The 19867-nt window shown below is 41.0% G+C and overlaps 1 protein-coding gene across 2 annotated transcripts in view; it reads right to left on the minus strand.

Moving 5' to 3' along the window:
• The window catches only part of LOC136326190 (uncharacterized), an 82369-nt gene that overhangs the window by 27271 nt on the left and 35231 nt on the right, over positions 1-19867 (minus strand). Inside the window, exon 1 of one of the 2 annotated variants that reach the window (XM_066261747.1) lies at positions 1149-1171. The exons of the other annotated variant lie outside the window; for it this stretch is intronic. The gene's annotated coding sequence lies outside the window, so the exon portion shown is untranslated. Of the gene's footprint in view, positions 1-1148; positions 1172-19867 lie in introns of those variants that run through there. 2 annotated transcript variants of the gene reach the window in all.

Raw genomic sequence — 19867 nt, forward strand, 5'->3', positions numbered from 1 at the left:
AAAAACGCTGCCTACGGGCTCCTGGACTGGAAAAACAACTTTCTCCAGTTCCCATCCAGCACCACCCAAAGTGACCCTCCCTACAATCCAGCAATCCCACCGTTAAGAACACTTTTCCTTAGTGTTTTAAAGATTCCCATTTAAATGTAAATACTCCCAAAGCAGAAGAATGTTGAGTGTTATTAGTTAACCCCTTAAATGGGATTGTTTTAACAGCTAGCTGAGCACAACACCTACAATTGAATTAAACAAACATTTATCGAGCTGCTCCTGCCACGGGTAAGGAAAAAGACTAGGTGGGCAGAGAGCGAAATCTTCCCATGTTTCTCCCCTTAAGGGTGCTTGCGATCTAGTAAGGGGTATTAAAAAAAAAAAAGGGTGCAGAAGAGACGGGAAGAGAAATGCTACGGGAGAAGTGCAAAGAGCAAAGATCTTTCTGGGGGCGGGATGACTGGGGAGGAACGTGATTGCTTCATGCATTCATTTCAGAACTAACTATGGAACTTGTGCCAGGTCCTCAGAATACAACCTTAGCCAAGTTCACTGCCTCGGGTTAAGTTTAACAGGTAAACCAGAAGTAACCTATAGCCCTTGAATTCTCCATTAGGTGTAAAGGGCCGATGAAGCACGGAAGAGTGACTTAGTGCTTGTGGGGGAGGGGAAGAGTCTAGAAAGACTGTGGGTTGTGATGAATGGTGGCGCGGAGGAAGTGACACATGAGCTGATCCTAGTAGGATAAAGTTTTTAAAAGAGAGAGAAAGATGGGGGAAGGGAGGGAAGAGGGGGAGGGGCACCGCATACCAGGCAGAGCGGTATGTGTAAAGAGCCTATTCTGAGACTGCATTTCAGTGGGAGTTTAGGGATAGTGGGGGAACCAGGCAGGAGATAAGGCTGGAATCGTAAAGCGGGCCTGTACTTTGTGAAAGGACCTTGTATTTAATGGTCAAAAGTTTGCGTCCTATCTCTTTGGAACAATCAGAAAGGCTTCATGAAGGAGATAGTTGAGCTGGGCCTTAAAGCATGACAAAAATTTCAACAGGTGGAGATGGGGCGGGGAGGCGAGTATTTTGAGGCTCACGGAACAGCCTAGTCAAGCACAGGGGTTAAAAGCGTATAGCTTGGTAACAACAGCGCCGCTGCGCACTTACCGGCGCGGGAAGGCAGGACGGCGTAGTACCCGCTAAGGTTCCAGGGCGGGAGCAGACTAGTCAAGTCAGAACCTCGTCAAGTCAGAACCTCGTCAAGTCAGAACCTCGCCAAGTCAGAACCTCTGAGGCTCAGGCGCCAGTTAGACAGTTCCACGGGTGATCTTGATGTGAAATAAAGGTGGTTATTGGCTTAGGAGAGAAGGCTGAAAAGAAAGGCGTGCAGGGTAAGGATTAGCATTTACTTCTAAAGGCAGAGGGAGCTCCTGAAATGACCCCAGAGGGAGAGTGGTGTTTATCAAAGCCCTGCTTAAGGAAGATTTATGTGACTGCAGAATTTAAGACAGAAAGTGCGGAGACCCAGGTAAAGGACTATTATAGTAGTCCAGGTAGAGAGTTATGTGGGCCTGAATATGGTAGTGGCAGGGGGAAGTGGAGGGAAGGGGCACATGTGAAGACATTTGGAGGACAGGATCTACATGGCTCACTGGATAGAGGGGCTGAGTCACAGATGACTTCAGGGATCTGAGCTGGGTACTGAGGAAAATAGGGCCTTTAAAAGCAAAGCTGGGGAGTAAGGTGCCTTTGTGAGAAAGATGATGTAAAATGCCTACACAGAGAGGTCAAGAAACAGTGATGATTTTTGTTTTGAGGGAACGCTCACTGTGGTCTGTGGGACACAGGATGAGGCATGGGAAGCACATCAGGATTGGGAGGAGGGAGCAGAGGAAGGCTGTGAGGGCTTGCCTTTATCATTTTGTTGAGGATTTCCTAACAAGGTGTAGGAACTCAGAGCTGCCAACCCAGGTAGGTCCCTTCTCTTCTCAGGAGCACCCCTTTCCTTGTTGGAAAAGCAGGTGATAATAAAACTTATGACCCACTCATCTCATGGGAGTGCTGTGGAGAGCATCCAATACACATGCATAAATAAGTTCAAGGCGCTCACTGAGAACAAAGTATGCTAGAAATGCTAACCGGTAATCAATTCAGCCACCTACTTCTCCACAATAGTAAACAAGGTGTCTTTTTAAAGAAGCAGATGTGGTTAACTTTGAGGCTGTCTATATAGTCTCTAACAAGTAATTCAATCTAAACTCTTGATTTTCAAGAATTCCCTCATTAGAGTCTCAAAGTGACCCTAACACCTCCATCAAACTGAGGCCTGGACCAGACAGTAGTTAATCAACATGAAAATTATTTAATCATCTCCCCTCCATTCTTCAGATTCAAACTACAGGCATTCCCCAACATCTCCCTAAACTGTACTCTTTTCCTCACCCCAAGTTTCCTCTCTTGGCAGAATGGTGCCATATAAAATATTCAGATCCTGGGTAGGATGTGTGCAACCTACATGGGAAAGAAGGCTGTCAGAAAGAAAAAAGAGGACAAAAACAAAAAACCCAGCACTCCTAAAATGACAAAGATTAAAAATCTGTTTTAAAGGAACACATCTCTAATTATATGTTGCGTGCATAGCAAATCTTTTAACAAATCCCATCACAGTCTCTGCTTCCCTAAAGAGCAGACCTGATAGATAATAACTCCCCACCTCTGTGGTGAAATCCAATTTTCACACCTGGTAAATGAAAAACTCCACAGTGAACCAAGGTCGAGTTGGGGTGAGCAGTTAACAGAAGGTTAGGGGCTGTTCATCATGCAATAGCTCTTCTGGGAACCCCCTCCACAGATTTGCTCTTTTTATGCCAGTTGATACTATTTCATCCAGAAAACCTCCAACCTCCTAGGCTACAAATGCTAAAGCCTCTGTCACCTGGAGTGATTATGAATGAGCACCACAGTTCGCAGGTCACATGTATATGAGGCCTGGCCCTAACTCTATCTCTTGTTTGGTAGGAAGGTTTCTTACTATTTGTGTACTTTAATGAGATAAGCTTATACTGCATTCCTGACAAATTGACCACAAGAAGGGGCGATGCCCCCTGAAAATTACAATTGTAAAGGAGTAATACACTGGTGGAACAAAAATGTATAAAAACCCATCCAGAATCTGTATACTGTACAGACTAATCAGGAACAACAAAGTGAACATCCACAAGGAATCAGCAGTGAAACATACACACAATTATGCACACAAGTGCCATTAAAGAGAACTGGAATGTGGGCCAGGACATCCCAGGATACATAAGAATTTGGTAAAGGTGATGCCACACATAAGTTAGGGCATGAAAGGATTAGAAATAATGTTGAAATAACTGTTCTAGTGTTTGGAAAAAATTTAAGATCCTCATCTCCATATAATAAAAAATTTCAGAGATAGTAAATTAAAGATAAATACAAAAATGAATCCATTTTGTAGCAAACTCTAGAAGAAAAATAAATGAATGTTTATCTGACCTTGGGGACAGGGAAAAATATTCTTAGAATAAAATCAAAGAATAAAAGTAAACAAGAGATTTGACTACATAAAAGTGTACAATTCTGTAAAAAAGAAATTATAAAACTACAACACCAACAAGGTAACGTAAACAAAATATTTCCAACAAATAGGACCTTAACATATATGACTGAAAGTTCATGTTCTTAGTCTATACAGAGCTCATGCAAAGCCATTATGACAAACATAAATACTTGAGTTGAAATTTAACGTATCACACACACAGAAAATTAAAAAGAAATCACTTGAACTTCTGAAAACATTCATTCAAACTAGTAATCAAAGAATAATAAGTAAATTGTATTTTTTTATGAAGCCCTGGCACATGGTAAACACTTGGTAAATATTTGTTGACTTGTTCATATTAACAAAGAATAAAAAAATCCCAGTGTTCAGTGTGGTAAAATGGATGTGCATATGCAACTTGTAGGACTACATACTAAAGCAGGGGTCAGCAAATTGTTTCTGTGAAGGGCGAACAATGAATATTTGGGGGTTTGCAAGCCATACAGTCTCTGTTACAACTATACAACTCTGTCATTGTAGGATGAGAGCAGCCACAGACAATATGTAAATGGATGACTGTGTGCCAAAAATAAATGATTTATGGAAACTGAAATGTGAATTTCATATAATTTTAATATGTCATAAAAACTCTTCTCTTGATTGTTTTCCCCAACCATTTTAACATGTAAAGACCATTCTTAGCTTCTGGGCTATACAAAAACACTCCATGAACAGATTTGGCCCATGGGTCATAGTTTGCCCTGTGCTAGAGCTACATTTCTGGAAATCAGTTTGGCATTATATGTTAAGAGGCTTTTTAAAAAGTATATGTGGGCTATCAATATTAAAATAATAAGGTACAAATACTTTTTTAAATAAAAAATAGAAAGTACTGTCTATACTCTTTTCCTTAATTATCCCAATAATTCCCTTTCTTTCCTTCCTTTTCTTTTTTTTTTTTTTTTTTTTTGGAGAGACTTTAAAATATTTTTATTTATTTATTTATTTATTCATTTTAGAGAGGAGAGAGAGGGAGAGAGACAGAGAGAGAAGAGAGAGACAGGGGGGAGGAGCTGGAAGCATCAACTCCCACATGTGCCTTGATCAGGCAAGCCCAGGGTTTCGAACCGGCGACCTCAGCATTTCCAGGTCAACGCTTTATCCACTGCGCCACCGCAGGTCAGGCTCCTTCCTTTTCTAAAGATTTTATTTATCGATTTTACAGAGAGAGGAGAGGCGGTAGAGTGAGAAGTAACAACTCATAATTGCTTCACTTTTGTTGTTCATTGATTGCTTGTCACATGTGCCTTGACCGGGGAGCCCAGGGTCTCATACTGGAGACCTCAGCATTCTAGGTTGATGCTTTATCCACTGTGCCACCACAGGTCAAGCCTAATAATTTCTTTTCTAGGAATTATTTATGAAAGCCAATGTAGAGACTCAGACAGAAACTTATACAAAGAATGGTTAAATATACCCTAGTACATCCATGCAGTGAACTGTTATGCAACAATATATATTTTGCAAAATATATTTCATTGCACGCAAAATACGTTCATGATATAGTTATGTGAAAAATGCAGGATACAAAATGTGTACATCCTAATTTTAACAAAACATATATGTACATACAATTTATACAGATAGAAAAACACATATATATGTATAGAGAAAAGACCGAAGGAAATGCATTAAACCGTGAATGCTGAGTTCATGCATGATTCAATTTTTTCTTTAATCTTTTGTTCTAATTGTTGACACTGAGTAGTTATTACTTTTTTCAATTAGGAAAATATGCTAATATTATATTTAAATTAAAATAAACTGAAAAAAATATCCAGAATCTGAAGGTTCACATACAATAGTCAGAGGAAGACAAAAAAGAAAAAAAGAAAAAGAAAAATCCTTCAAATGCAACCTAAATGTAAAATCTTGACAAAATCTGCAATGAGAAACAGACCTGGGGCAACTGAAAGTCGCTAGGATCTAAAATTCATGCAAAATCACCAAAGGAAAAAAAATCTGATCAAAAGCAGCTGAGACCTGGAATCTATGACCGACCCTACACTGAACATATCCAGAAAAAGCAGCATGAGATTAAAGGGCTGCCTTAGGTTCTTGAAAGATGGCTTCTTTTTAGTCCCCTCTGAACATTCCCACCATTCCACCAACAATAAACCAAGAAACAAGCCTTGTCTCCAGCTTTAGGACAGAATTCTACAATGCTTGCTTCTTTTGTTTTTATTTTTAAGAGAAGTAAGTCTTTTCTCTTCCAGGTAATAACATACTCATTAACACCTACATGTGTCTTTTGCTAGAGAGTAAGATAAGTTAGACAGGGCAGTTTAAAGAAATCAAAGGTTTCCTCAAGCAAATTTCAGTTTGATCTAGAACCTAACCAATACACAGTTAGTGTATGACTGTATTAAGGGGACTTTACTGTACGCCACTTTATATGCTACACTTTTATATCAGTTGCTTCATTTAATAAAAGGCCACTAACGAGGACTTTTCCCAACATTACCTAAGCAATTGTCAAACAAATCTAGAGGGGTCAAATAATATGCCCAGGGTCAAAATCTTACAAGTCTGTGGCATCAGTGGCTGAAATACTTTTAAAATCAGATTTTAAGGAAAGGCAGGGGAGATCACAAATGTCACCAGCAAACACACCTCAGTTTAAGCTTTAAGATCATAGTATGAGTTGATTTTTCTTACCCTCAGTTTTCTCATCTATAAAAATGAAATAAAAATAGAATCTATCTCTCATAACTTTTGAAAGTTTTGAGATAATATAAGGAAAATACCCAATGTATAGTACGTCCTAAATGTCTGCTGTTAGGAGAACACAACTGCTAGTCAATACTTTTCTTTGCTAAGTCAAAACTTAGAAGTTCTCTTCCAGGATAACAAAGGAGAATTAAAGTCCAGTTGGGAAATTGCTTGGATAATTTGTAAAAAGACTTTCCTTTCCTTCATTTCCCAGAGAGCTTTAACTCTTTGCTTTCTATATAAGATAAGGGAAGCATGTTTAGGAAAACAGATTTGGAAATGGGGATACTTTATGGCATGTTTATGTTTTAAAAATCAAGTCTAAACTATTTAAGACCACAAACCACTTCATATGATGCGTTTCTAGAAGGGTAGGAGCAATAAACATATTCCTATAAGGAGACTCGGTCTCAGAGCCCATGAGATGAGCCAAAAGAGAATCTTTCACCCACAAAGAGGAACGTGGTAACTTTCTTCACTTCCTTTGTGGTTTTAACCTAAACCACAACTCCTCCCTGTTAGTTATAAATCTTTTCTTTACATACAGGTGTGTGTTAGCTTTCTTCCACCTAATATGTCACTCCATTCTCTGCCATATGGAAAAACATCATGTGCTTCTCTTCTTCCAAGGAAAGCTTCTCCAGCACTCAAGAGTGGTTTTGAGCTGCTCTCACAACCCATCTATTCTACCCATAGCTGTCTGCATGAGCGGCTGTTCCCAAGGATGTCTGAAAGACTACAGAGTTCTTCCAATGCCCAGATCTGTGACTAGAGGCAGGAAAGATGAATAAATATATTGTATACCACTTGGGCAAAAGAGGAAAAGCTTTCTAGCCTAAAATGAATGAGAATATCAGGGTTTCCAGTTGGAGATAAACAGAGGAAATATGTCTTGTTTTGCTTTTTGTTTGAGAGGAGAAAGAAGAATGAATGAAAAGAAAAATAAGCACAATGCTCAAGTTAAGAAAATGAAAATCGGAAAGTGGTCAGACTGCTGTCTCCTAACTGCTGCTGTGGTTCCCGAGTTAATATTTGCCAGACTTAGCATTCCTGTGAGTGGGATAATGGGCCCCGCTCAGCATCACGTGAGTTCCCCATCTCAGCCAAGGGACAGGATTGCAACCATAGCATACACAGCTCTCATTACTTGTAAGGAAATGATCTGACTGAGGAAAGCAGCACAAACCATAAACACATTTACTTGAAAAGGCAAAGCTGTTAGGTGTTAGGTGTATTCCTCAACTTCATGACTGATACGGTGTGCTGGTATTAGTTGCTGAAGTCCAAGTCCAGAACAACATTTCCCAGAGTGGATCTGAGAGCCCCTTCAGGTGTTTATGGGCTCTGATATCAGGGGGACACTCTCACGTTTCACTTTCTCACTGGAAGGGGTAGAATAGCAATCATTTTCTAAGAATGAATTTATTAAGCACCATTTATGTCAAGCAGTATATCTATTCCATATTGTAGAAAAAAGGAAATTCTTGCCTTTGAGAAGTTTATAATCTTTTTTTTTTTTTTTTGTATTTTTCTGAAGCTGGAAACGGGGAGGCAGTCAGACAGACTTCCACATGCGCCCGACCAGGATCCACCCAGCACGCCCACCAGGGCGCGACGCTCTGCCCATCCGGGGTGTTGCTCTGTCGTGACCAGAGCCACTCTAGCGCCTGGGGCAGAGGCCAAGGAGCCATCCCTAACGCCCGGGCCATCTTTTGCTCCAATGGAGCCTTGGCTGTGGGAGGGGAAGAGAGAGACAGAGAGGAAGGAGAGGGGGAGGGGTGGAGAAGCAAATGGGCGCTATGTGCCCTGGCCGGGAATCAAGCCCGGGACTCCTGCACGCCAGGCCGATGCTCTACCACTCAGCCAACCGGCCAGGGAGAGAAGTTTATAATCTTGTAAGGAACCAGTATGCCCCAAATCAGAATTCTAACGCTAGAATCATTTGATCCATCTTCACTCTTTCCCTCCCTCTACCTTTCTGATTAAACAACAACAACAACAACATTGGAACCAATGGAGGTTGAATAAACTGTCCTTGGTCACTCAACAAGTAAATTATCAGAGAGATAGAATTCTAACTCTATAGATAGTTGCCGAACTCCAAGCCTGGGTACCTTTCTCTTCTGCTTTACTTATACTTCAAAAGAGTAACTAGAACAAATACCTATACAAATTAATATGATACAAACCGTGTGTACAGAAGCATTACAGAATGCAAATGAGAGGAATGCAAAGTCTGAACTAAAAGGTTTCTTTGGAGGAGGGTATGAAGGATGTGATAAAGAAGAATTGTCAGAAATTCAACCACCATTTTCTGAATGCCCTGTATGTACAAAGCTGTCGGCATAGAGAGGAGGAAACCCAATAAGATTAATGTCACCTGGTCCTGGCCCTAAAAGACAATAGTACTGACTCAATTTATTAATGGTAAAAGGAGAACAACTGAAGTAAGTCACATAGACAGTTATTAGCTAGCAGGAGGAGAAAGGCAGATTCTTGGAAATATCATAATAGCAAAGAAAAGCTGGCCAGAAGCCATGAGGAACTATACCTTGAGAGAGAACTCAAATTGTATTAAGATTTTACAGAGGGATAAGGTTTTCTAAATTTAAGCTGGGTAAAAGGAAAATAATCAATTAACTTACATTTCAAAAATATTTGGAGTTTGTCTTTATAAACATAATGTCTTGATTCATCATATGAATTGTGGCCAGATTCATTCAGAGCTTGATATTAAAATAAAGACATTTTTTTTTTTTGTATTTTTCTGAAGTTGGAAACGGGGAGGCAGTCAGATAGACTCCCGCATGTGCCTGACCGGGATCCACCTGGCACGCCCAGGTGGATGATGCTGTGCTCATCTGGGGGTGATGCTGTGCTCATCTGGGGTGTTGCTCTGCCGCAATCAGAGCCATTCTAGTGCCTGAGGCAGAGGCCACAGAGCCATCCTCAGCACCTGGGCAAACCTTGCTCCAATGGAGCCTTGGCTGCAGGAGGGGAAGAGAGACACAGAGAGGAAGGAGAGGGGGAGGGGTGGAGAAGCAGATGGGTGCTTCTCCTGTGTGCCCTGGCCGGGAATTGAACCCGGGACTCCTGCATGCCAGGCCAATGCTCTACTACTGAGCCAACTGGCCAGGGCCAATATAAAGACATTAAAAACACACACACACACACTACACAAAAAGACAATTGGACCTGACCTGTCATGATGCAGTGGATAAGGCATCAATCTGGAATGCTGAGGTCACCAGTTCAAGACCCTGGGCTTGCCTGGTCAAGGCACATATGAGAAGCAACTGTGAGTTGATGCTTCCTGCTTCTCCCTCCTGTCTGCCTTTTTTTCTCTTTCTCTCCTCTTTCTAAAAATCAATATGTAAAATCTAGAAACCTGACCAGTGGTCATGCAGTGGATAGAGCATCGACATGGATGCTGAGGTCCCAGGTTTGAAACTCCAAGATCGCTGGCTTGAGTGAGGACTCATCCTTGAATGCAGGGTCGCTAGCTTGAGCATAGGATCATTGACATCATCCCATGGTCACTGGCTTGAGCCCAAAGGTTGCTGACTTGAAACCTAAGTTGCTGGCTTGAACAAGGGGTTACTGGCTTGACTGGAGCACCTCTCCCCCCCCCACACACACACATCCCAGTCAAGGCATTTGTTACTTGTATAAAAGCAAATCCAATTTTTTTAATATCATGGTTAGGTCATTTCTGGTTATTCAAAAGCCAAAAAAGAAAAGAAATCCTAGATATTAGTGTAATAACAGCAGGAAGCTTTGTGGATTTTCTTGCACCAAAATAGTCATCCAAAATATGCATCAAAACTTCACACAGCCGACCTGTGGTGGCGCAGTGGATAAAGCGTCAACCTGGAAACACTGAGGTTGCCGGTTCAAAACCCTGGCTTGCCTGGTCAAGGCACATATGGGAGTTGATGCTTCCTGCTCCTCCCCCTTCTCTCTCTCTCTCTCTCTCTCTCTCTCTCCCTCCCCGCTAAAATGAATAAATAAAAAAATTTAAAAAAAGAACCTTTAAAAAAAATTCACACAATATAATGTAATGATGAAGTCCTTTATATAAAGACTTTTCTCTTGCCTGACCAGGTGGTAGCACAGTGGATAGTGTGTCGGATTGGGATGCGGAGGGCCCAGGTTTGAAACCTCGAGGTCACTGGCTTGAGTGCAAACTCATCTGGCTTGAACGAAGGCTCACCAGCTTGAGTGTGGGGTCGCTGGCTTGAGCGTGGGATCATAGACATGACCCCATGGTTGCTGGCTTGAGCCCAAAGTTCGCTGGCTTGAAGCCCAAGGTTGCTGGCTTGAGCAAGGGGTCACTCACTCTGCTAGACCCTCCCTGGTCAAGGCACATATGAGAAAGCAGTCAATGAACAACTAAGGTGCTGAAACGAAGAGTTGATGCTTCTCATCTCTCTCCCTTCCTGTCTGTCTGACCTTCTCTCTGACTCTCTCTCTCTGTCTCTGTCAAAAAAAATTTTTTTCTCTTATGATGGTACAGTATTTGCATAAATTCATCCTTACTTTCTCGCCTAACTCCTCTAGTGACAGAAGCCAGCAGTAAATTAAACTGCTTGCTATGATTGGAATCCATCACCTCTGTCTTATGCTGGTATTAAATAAAGAGTCACATCATGTGAAGAGTAAGAACAGAAAAACCCAGGGAAACTCAAGACTCACACTTGATGATGTCAATATTCTTGTAATCAAACAGTATGTCTCATTCATTAGTACCATATTTCAAATTTCAATCTATCACAATGTTTAGTAATAGTTTTGTAAGAAAATAGACTTACAGAGCTTTATACTTTTAGTTTCTATATACTTTATTTTTAGAGAGAGGTAGAGAGAGACAGAGATAGGAAGGTAGAGATGAGAAGCCTCAATTCATAATTGCGGCACTTTAGTTGTTCATTGGTTGCTTCTCGTGTGCCTTGACCAGGGGCTCCATTCAAACCAGTGACCCCTTGCTCAAGCCAGTGACCATAGGGTCATATCTATGATCCCACGCTCAAGCCAGAAATACTGCACTCATGCTGGTGACCTTAGGGTTTCGAACCTGGGACCTCAGCATCCCAGGTTGATGCTCTATTCACTGCACCAGCACTGGCCAGGCTAGTTTTTATGTACTGAATTTCTCATTCTCACTTCCTGTTTTTGCCTAAACTAGGAAGTGAGCTCATTTATCTTAATGACTCAGTGTGTACTATGGTGTTTTATCAAGAAATATTACCTTTTAAAATGTATATATTTGTATATGCATAGAATATCTCCAGAAAGATAGATGAAAAATTAGTTATCTCTGAAGTGACTGAGGGTAGGGGACTTTTTTCCTTTATACCCATTTATGAATTTTATACTTTAAGTTTAAAATTTGTTTTAATGAGCAAACAAGTATCTTTGTTGAGCTTCTTAATCCCTAAATATGTTACAGCAGTGACCACGATTAAATAGCAGTTGATTTCCAATATTTTATAGGCATTGGATTCATTCTAATCCAGCTTGCCTCTTATTCCTCCACAATGTATTATGTGCCACATTGTCTTTTACATACCCAGCAACGCTAACATGAAAAGAACTCCAGAGAATTTTATGTCACTGTCCAAAATAACTGGACATTCTTGGGGTGTGCTAAAACCATAGCTGGGAATCACTGAAATATTGTTAAATAATAACACAAGGTTGTAATCTCTAATAGATAAATATGGTGAATGGTTAAGGGATCTATTGCAAAATTGTAATGCAACGTTTTGAAATTATAGGAAAAATAATCTATTCCCTTATGTCTTCCCAAAATACATATTCATTGTATTTGTTCTACCTAGAAAGTTAACTTTGGAAATTTAAATACTAAAAGAAGAAGCATAATGCAATGGAAAACACACAGACTACAGAAGCACACAAAGCTGAGTTTGAATCACTCAAGTTGGGTGACTTCTGATAAATCATTTAATTCTTATTTGTTAAACAACTGCTACATGGCTAGCACTTTGCTAAGTGCTGGGCACTGGGGTACAGAGCAGTGAGGGAGGCACAAATGAGTTAATCATTTGGTGGGGAAGATGGACAATAAAATTATAATAAAGTATGCGAAGGAAAATGACAAGGAGCTATACTGGGGAGCTAACCTGGTCGAGGGGTCAGAGGTGGCATTCTTGAACAAGTAGCTTAAAGCAACTATCTTGGAGTTAGCCTCATCTTCAGGTTCTTGTCTGTAAAACAGGAATTATAATAGCTTCCTCAGAGATTTTCTCTGATGATTTGATGAGTTTTGATACTTAAAGCTCTTAGCAGAGCATCTGGCATATACTAAATACTCAATAAATGATAGCTATTATTATTTATTCTTTCTGTATATTCTCCTCTGAGTTATATATGAAGTAGCTCTCAAAAGTATAAAATTTACAAAATTACCCTTTGGCGAAATACTTATGTTTTTAAATTTTTTGTATTTTTTTGTTTTTTTTTTTTGTATTTTTCTGAAGCTAGAAACCGGGAGAGACAGTCAGACAGACTCCCGCATGCGCCCAACCGGGATCCACCCGGCACGCCCACCAGGGGGCAACGCTTTGCCCACCAGGGGGTGATGCTCTGCCCCTCCGGGGCGTCGCTCTGCCGCGACCAGAGCCACTCTAGCGCCTGGGGCAGAGGCCAAGGAGCCATCCCCAGCGCCCGGGCCATCTTTGCTCCAATGGAGCCTCGCTGCAGGAGGGGAAGAGAGAGACAGAGAGGAAGAAAGGGGAGGGGGTGGAGAAGCAGATGGGCGCTTCTCCTGTGTGCCCTGGCCGGGAATCGAACCCGGGACTTCTACACGCCAGGCCGACGCTCTACCACTGAGCCAAACGGCCAGGGCATGTTTTTAAATTTTTTAAGTTTTAATTATCCAGCACATGCTACATGGGAGTGGAGGGATGAGTAGATCTAGTACTCATTTTCTCGGCAGGAGTGCCCTCTGCTTACTTAGGATTGCACATTCACCATGACCATGAAGGCAAGTCCCAAATGTTTTTTGTCACAGGCTCAACATGTTATATGAGTCAGCTGTAAAATCCTGGCCCCCTCAAAGGCTGATGGGTCTCCCTGTTTAATCAGACATGAAACAAATCACGTGTAGCTGCAGAGGCGTACAAACACGCTTTAATTACAATATTGTAACACCAATTAGAGATCTATCTAATCGAGGACTCGGCACTTCCTGCTTTAGATATTACTCCCATGTTGGGATAATTACTGCTAATTAAGCTTGGAACTAATTAGGCTAAATGATCTCATTTATACCAACAAAGATGACTTCTAGGAGTTCATAAGAAAAACTAGGGTGATTTTATCATTCGTGAACTTTTTGGCATTTCACACTGGAAATAAAACACCATCACCTGCCATCAAGGCGAACAGAGAGTTTGTTCTTCTGGAATTCTGCTCCCAGATGGCAGTGGGACTTTCATTTATCTACACAGATTCTCCTATGCAATGAAAATAATAGTGTAAAAACACTCCACTCACATTATACTGTGTCCTTCTACAAATGAGTCTCATGAAGGGGGGGGGGGGACAGCCACTAAGAGCAGTGACAGCTGTGAAGGCTGATCTACCAACAGCCTTGTTCAAAGTCACCTTTCCCTTGTACTTATATTTTACTTACCTCAAAAGTCTTACCACAGTCTTCTCAGCATAGAATAAGGCATGGGCTTGGGGGTCAGACAGATCTGATTTTAGGTAAATTATTTATTCTACCTAAGCCTCAGTTTTCTGTCTCTAGCTTAGGGACGATAATAATGCCATGTAGGGTTTCTGTGAGTATTGATAAGTTAACATGTATGCAAGGCAGGGTACTTTTTGGCACATAGTAGCCTTCAATAATTAATAGGAATACCCGCTTCTAAACTAAACTTACGTCTTACCTGTCTTTTCCTCTTTTGGGCATACTTCAGTTGTAGATAAAAGTACATGGCAGGGAGATAAGAAACTGTTGTTTTTAGGTTTATCTCCTTTTTTTTTTTTGTATTTTTCTTAAGTTGAAACGGAGAAGCAGTCAGACAGACTCCCGCATGCGCCTGACCGGGATCCACCCGGCATGCCCACCAGGGGGTGATGCTCTGCCCATCTGGGGCTTAGCTCTGCTGTAATCAGAGCCATTCTAGTGCCTGAGGCAGAGGCCACAGAGCCATCCTCAGCACTTGGGCCAACTTTGCTCCAATGGAGCCTTGGCTGTGGGAGGGGAAGAGAGAGACAGAGAGGAAGGAGGGGGGGAGGGGGGGAGAAGCAGATGGGTGCTTCTCCTGTGTGCCCTGGCTGGGAATCGAACCCGGGACTCCCACACGCCAGGCCGACACTCTACCACTGAACCAACTGGTCAGGGCCTAGGTTTACCTCTTAACTTGTTGTATGACTCAAGCAAGACACTTTTCCTTTCATGATGACTGTTTTACATGAATTTTCTGATTTAACCTTCACAGCAATACTCCCCATTTTAGAGATGAGGAAATGGAGACCTAAATAAATGAGTAATTTTTAAAAAACAAAAGCAAAATCGCCTTACTGTTATTAAATGACAAAGTCAGGAATTGAACCCAGGTCTCACTTCAGAGCCCCCTCTCTGTTGTAATTGGTATAATCACTGTTATACTGAATTACCTTAACCCTCCTTTCCCATTTGTAATTGAAGGAACTGAAGAAGAAATCTCCAAGGTCCTTTCTGGTTCTGAAAATCTGTGGTTCTAGTCTATGGGGTGAGCCTCTTAACCTTATTCTTAGTCAGCAATATTCATCAATTATGAAGTCTTTATTGTGTGTCTAATATATACATGCTCTATCCTAAAGAGAATAAGATGCTTCCCCACACCCTAACAGAAACTCCCTGAGGAACTTATATTCAATAGACTATCTACCTTAGAATTCCTATATTGTGACAAATATTTGACCCTATCAGTATTTTTTTTTTAATTTTTTTTTATTTATTCATTTTTTTTAGAGAGGAGAGAGAGAGGGAGAGAGAGAGGAGAGAAAGAGACAGGGGGAGGAGCTGGAAGCATCAACTCCCATATGTGCCTTGACCAGGCAAGCCCAGGGTTTTGAACCGGCGACCTCAGCATTTCCAGGTCGACGCTTTATCCACTGCGCCACCACAGGTCAGGCCGACCCTATCAGTATTATGTACTTTACTCTTTTCCTTTTCATAACTCCCATCTTATGGAAAATCTTCACTTATACTCTTTTCTCTGGATTCTAGCAGTTAGGTCGTATTATTTTTTTTCTTGTGCAAAAAGTTCTAGGGACTCTCTGATTTTCTTTAATTCTCATAGTCTAAAAAGAGACTCCACAAATATGTGGTACACACAAACAACCGTTTTTTGCTAGATTATCTTATCAATGGAAAACAAAAAGAACAAACAAAGCCCAAGCTTCTGATCTTAAATGTTACAGAGAATTGAAAACTTCAACCTGTGGATTTTTAGAGGAATGTTAAGGGGATTAGACTGCAATACTGGCTGGTCACCTATGGTCAATTCAGGTCAAGGGTTTCCTCAGCAACCTGAGCTGTAGCCTATCCCAGAAGTGATTTCTATTGATTCCTAAAGAGGCTAGGATAAAAAAAAACATTGGTCACCTGGCTCTTAGGGGACTTTGTAACAAAAGCCTAGTTTAGTCTATACTTCTCTAGGAAGTAAGTTCCAGGAGGACAGAATTGTTTTGTACAGTGTTTCGTCTCCAGTACCCAGAACAGGGTCAGCCATATAGTAGATGTTCAATAAATGTTATGTGGAGCAAATGTGCATGAGTTTGGAGCAAAACCAAGCAAGTTTATATAACTCTTCAGAATCATGGAGGTCTGGGAAGGTGCACTTCCCCTGGCCTTGGGCAAATGCTTTGTGTGGCATCTCATCAGGGAGCAACCCTCAGCAGCTGGGGCTGTTCTTTGACTCCTATGTCTGGAGGACTGCCTACAGCTACACCTTGTACAGGCAGATCCCCATCATGCTGAGGAAAATGGGAGTAGGATGCAGAAAAGAGGATGCTTTTTCTCTGTTGAGGAAGAACCCAGGGACCTCAGTGTCACCCTGGGAAGGGACTGGTAAACCCTGAGCAAAGGCCTAGGTCACTCATCTCCTCCCAACCTGGGGGCTTGGCTTTGATGGAAAAGAGAATCTCTGTCTGCAGCTAACTCTACAGAGACTAAAACATTGAACCACCCTTTCCTGTGTCTGAAATACACTGCCCAGTGGCAGTGTCAAATTTGTCCCACACCTGCAGGGTGGGAGCATCAGTGATGGTTGGCCAGAAAGCATAAGAAGGAAGGAACAATGGATTTGGAATCAGAAAACTCAGGTCTCAGACCAGGTGGCCTCACTTTCTCCCTATTTGAAATGGCGTTAAGAGTACTCTTCCCCACCTTGGAGTTTTAAAGACCAAAAGCAATCATGAATGCCACAACCAATTGCACACTGCAAATGTCACATTATACGGAGCATTACCTCTTGCCCACTAATTAATTGTCTCTTATTGTAATGGAACATGCTTAGTCATGTTTGTGACCCACTGTGTCCTCAGGGTCACGTGGGGGGGGCATGGTGTATAGCCTGGTGGATGGAAGATGCCCAGGCAGGTTACCTGAGACCAAGTTAGATTCTGTCTTTGGCAGAGATTGGTTTCAGCTGCTCATCCAGCAGGATGGCTCAAGAGCTTTAGCCCTCAACAGTGGATGACACACAAATGGCATTCCTGGCCTCCACCCCTTCCTTTGCTGGGAGAGATTTTTTATGGGTGAAGATCTACAGGAGCTAAGGATTCCTTTCTCATTTTCTACTGGTCACAAGGATTGGTTCCTTACTATTGCTAAGAGCATGGGCAATCCTAGTAAGAGAGAGAGACTCGGGAAGGCCATTGGTCACAGGGAACCGTGTTTGACATATTAGAAAAGTATACTTTTAGAGAATCCTGAAAGACAGCAGGAACCTGCCTTTTAGAACAAACCATAAAACATCATTTAATACATTTAAATAATGATGAATTAGTAATTAAGTTGGGAAGTTGAAAAATGAGTAAATAAATGTTTTGACAAAATGAGGAACCATTTATAAGAGAAATTCTCGTGCCGTTGTCCTGATTCTCATTCTGTCTTTTGTGTGAATATAGAGTTTCAATTAATCATTTTTGGTGCTACTAGAGCATGCCAGACAGAAGGGAGAGAGAGAGCCTCTATGACTAAGGTGGTGAGGGAAATATTTTAAATTCCAAATCACAGCATGGCAGCTCTAAGGGAGAATTTGGGTAAGTCAACCACCCCCTTCATTTGACAGATGAGAAAATTGTAGCCTAGAAAGGTTACACGATGTGCCTAAGTCCATAAAACTATGCCCCTCTGAAGACAGCCATATTGTGATATTTGCCTGAGAAAACATACTGCTTTCCTCATCTGAGGCAAAGTAAAATAAAAAAATGTTTTAGACTTGTTGCTTTAGGGAGAAAAAATGTCAATGAAGTTGCCAAAGAATTAAGACCTCCCATTTAAAGGTGTCAGAGAAATGGCCCAATGAATATGGAACTCTGAGCAATATGAGATTGACATCTACAAATGACAATAGTACCAGTAAGTTGCCTGAGGCAGATGTGTCAAGGAGTCCGTGTCCTGCCTATTCTTCTTCCCTCATTTAGCCAAATGTGGCTGATTTCTTCAGGACTGTGTATATCTATCCAGTCCCCTTTAAAGAATATGCCTGTTCCTAAAATTGTTATCTCAAGTATCAGTTAAAAGTAATATGACCACGTAGTTTGGGACTGAAGGCTTAGACTCTCCCTGGTAAGAACCTCTCCTAAAGGCCCAACCTTAAAATGGGTCCATCTAAAAAGTTCTTAAACCTAATCTTCCCTGGTGGTATAAAAGTGATTCTTCTTTGAAGCTAGAAGTCTGATGCACATTTTTTTCTGCATTTAAGCTTTTGTTCATTAATTTATTCATTTGTTCACCTGGCACTTGCTAGGTTCCTATTCTAAGCCACACATTAGGGTAACTTTGGGAAGATAGTGTCCCTGCAATGAAGAAGTAATTACTCTTCAATAATTATCCACATCTTTAAACCCTGACGACTAGATTATCTATCACTCTTCTTATTTGAGAAATGTTTTCCTCTATTGGAGAGGTGGAAGGGAATAGTCATAATTTGTTGGTTTAATGCAGCTGATTTTCTTTAGGCAAAGGTCACATGTTATCCAAACATAGCTAAAGTGAGACAGTAAGTTGACAGGCAAATCAGAGAATAAAAAGGACAGAACCACAAAAAGAAAAGTGTTTCATAAGCTTCTGGACAGTGAAGCAAATGTCAATTATGAAAAGATCAGGTTCATTCATTCAACAAATATGTGTTGACCATCTGCCAGGTATCAGGCAGTATACTAAGGACAGGGTTATAAGATTAAATAAGGGAATAACCTTACTCTTTAGGATTTAGAGGGGAAAATATGAACACATATAAAATTATGACAAAATAAAGTAAGTCCTAAAAGAAGTATGTTCACAATGCTAGATAGAGAAAGAAAATGATGAATTTGCAGACATTTTTAAGATGAACAACAGATCCTCATGACAATTTGGATGTAGAAAGTAAGAGAGAAAGAGAATTCAATGAGTACAGGTTTCTAGTTTAGGAGACTAGATAAAAGTTTGGTCTTAAAACTAAGAAAGGGAAAACAGGAGGAGATTCAATTTTTTTTTTAACATCAAAGTAAATGTGTTTCGTTTTGTTCAAGGTGCCAACAAAGATCAAGGTTGAGGGGTCCATGAGTAGTTAAAAATGTGCCTGGAATTCAGGAGATAAAAATCAGTCAACAATGTATCAGGGAGAGTGGCTGTAGGGTAGGCAAAGGGATAGGATGAGGAAGAGAAGTGAAAGGTAGAGAGTATAAATATGTAAGAACTGGGAAACATAGTCCTCTAAAGAAGATGACAATGCAATGCTCCCACCTGCCCCACTTGGTAGAAACTGTCTTCAACCAGTTCACAAATGACTTCGTGGGATTTGTACAGTTGACTCCTCAATGCTTCTTGCAGATCTCTTTCCAATGAGGCTTCTGTGATGACACCTTTCTACTCCTTCTCACTTTTTCTCAGCTTTCTTCTGCCTTTTGATTAACTATCGAGATCACCAGAGCTCCACCCTAAGCCTTCTCTTTTCATTCAACATGCTCTCACTGGATGATTTTCTATAGTTTCAATTACTACTTACAAACAGATGGCTCTTCAACCAATATCCCTAATCCAGACATCCTGTTGAACACAATAGTTGGCATATAGAAAGTAGACAATAACTGTTTGTTGGCTGAACCATATTGAGCTCTAGGAAGATTTTCCAACCACAAGATCCAGTAGACATTACCATCAGGATGTCCCACAGTCTTTAAACTCAACATAAACAGAGCAAATATTCTCCTGCAGCTGATCTGCCTTTTATCACCCCTACTTTTTATTTCATTCAGAAAATGGCACCTTTTCCAGAAACCAGTCACCCTAGACCTGTGGTTCTCAAAGTGTGCACCAGGG

The sequence above is a fragment of the Saccopteryx bilineata genome, chromosome 2 (genome assembly GCF_036850765.1).
Source record: "Saccopteryx bilineata isolate mSacBil1 chromosome 2, mSacBil1_pri_phased_curated, whole genome shotgun sequence".
In the NCBI taxonomy this organism is placed as follows: Eukaryota; Metazoa; Chordata; class Mammalia; order Chiroptera; family Emballonuridae; genus Saccopteryx; species Saccopteryx bilineata.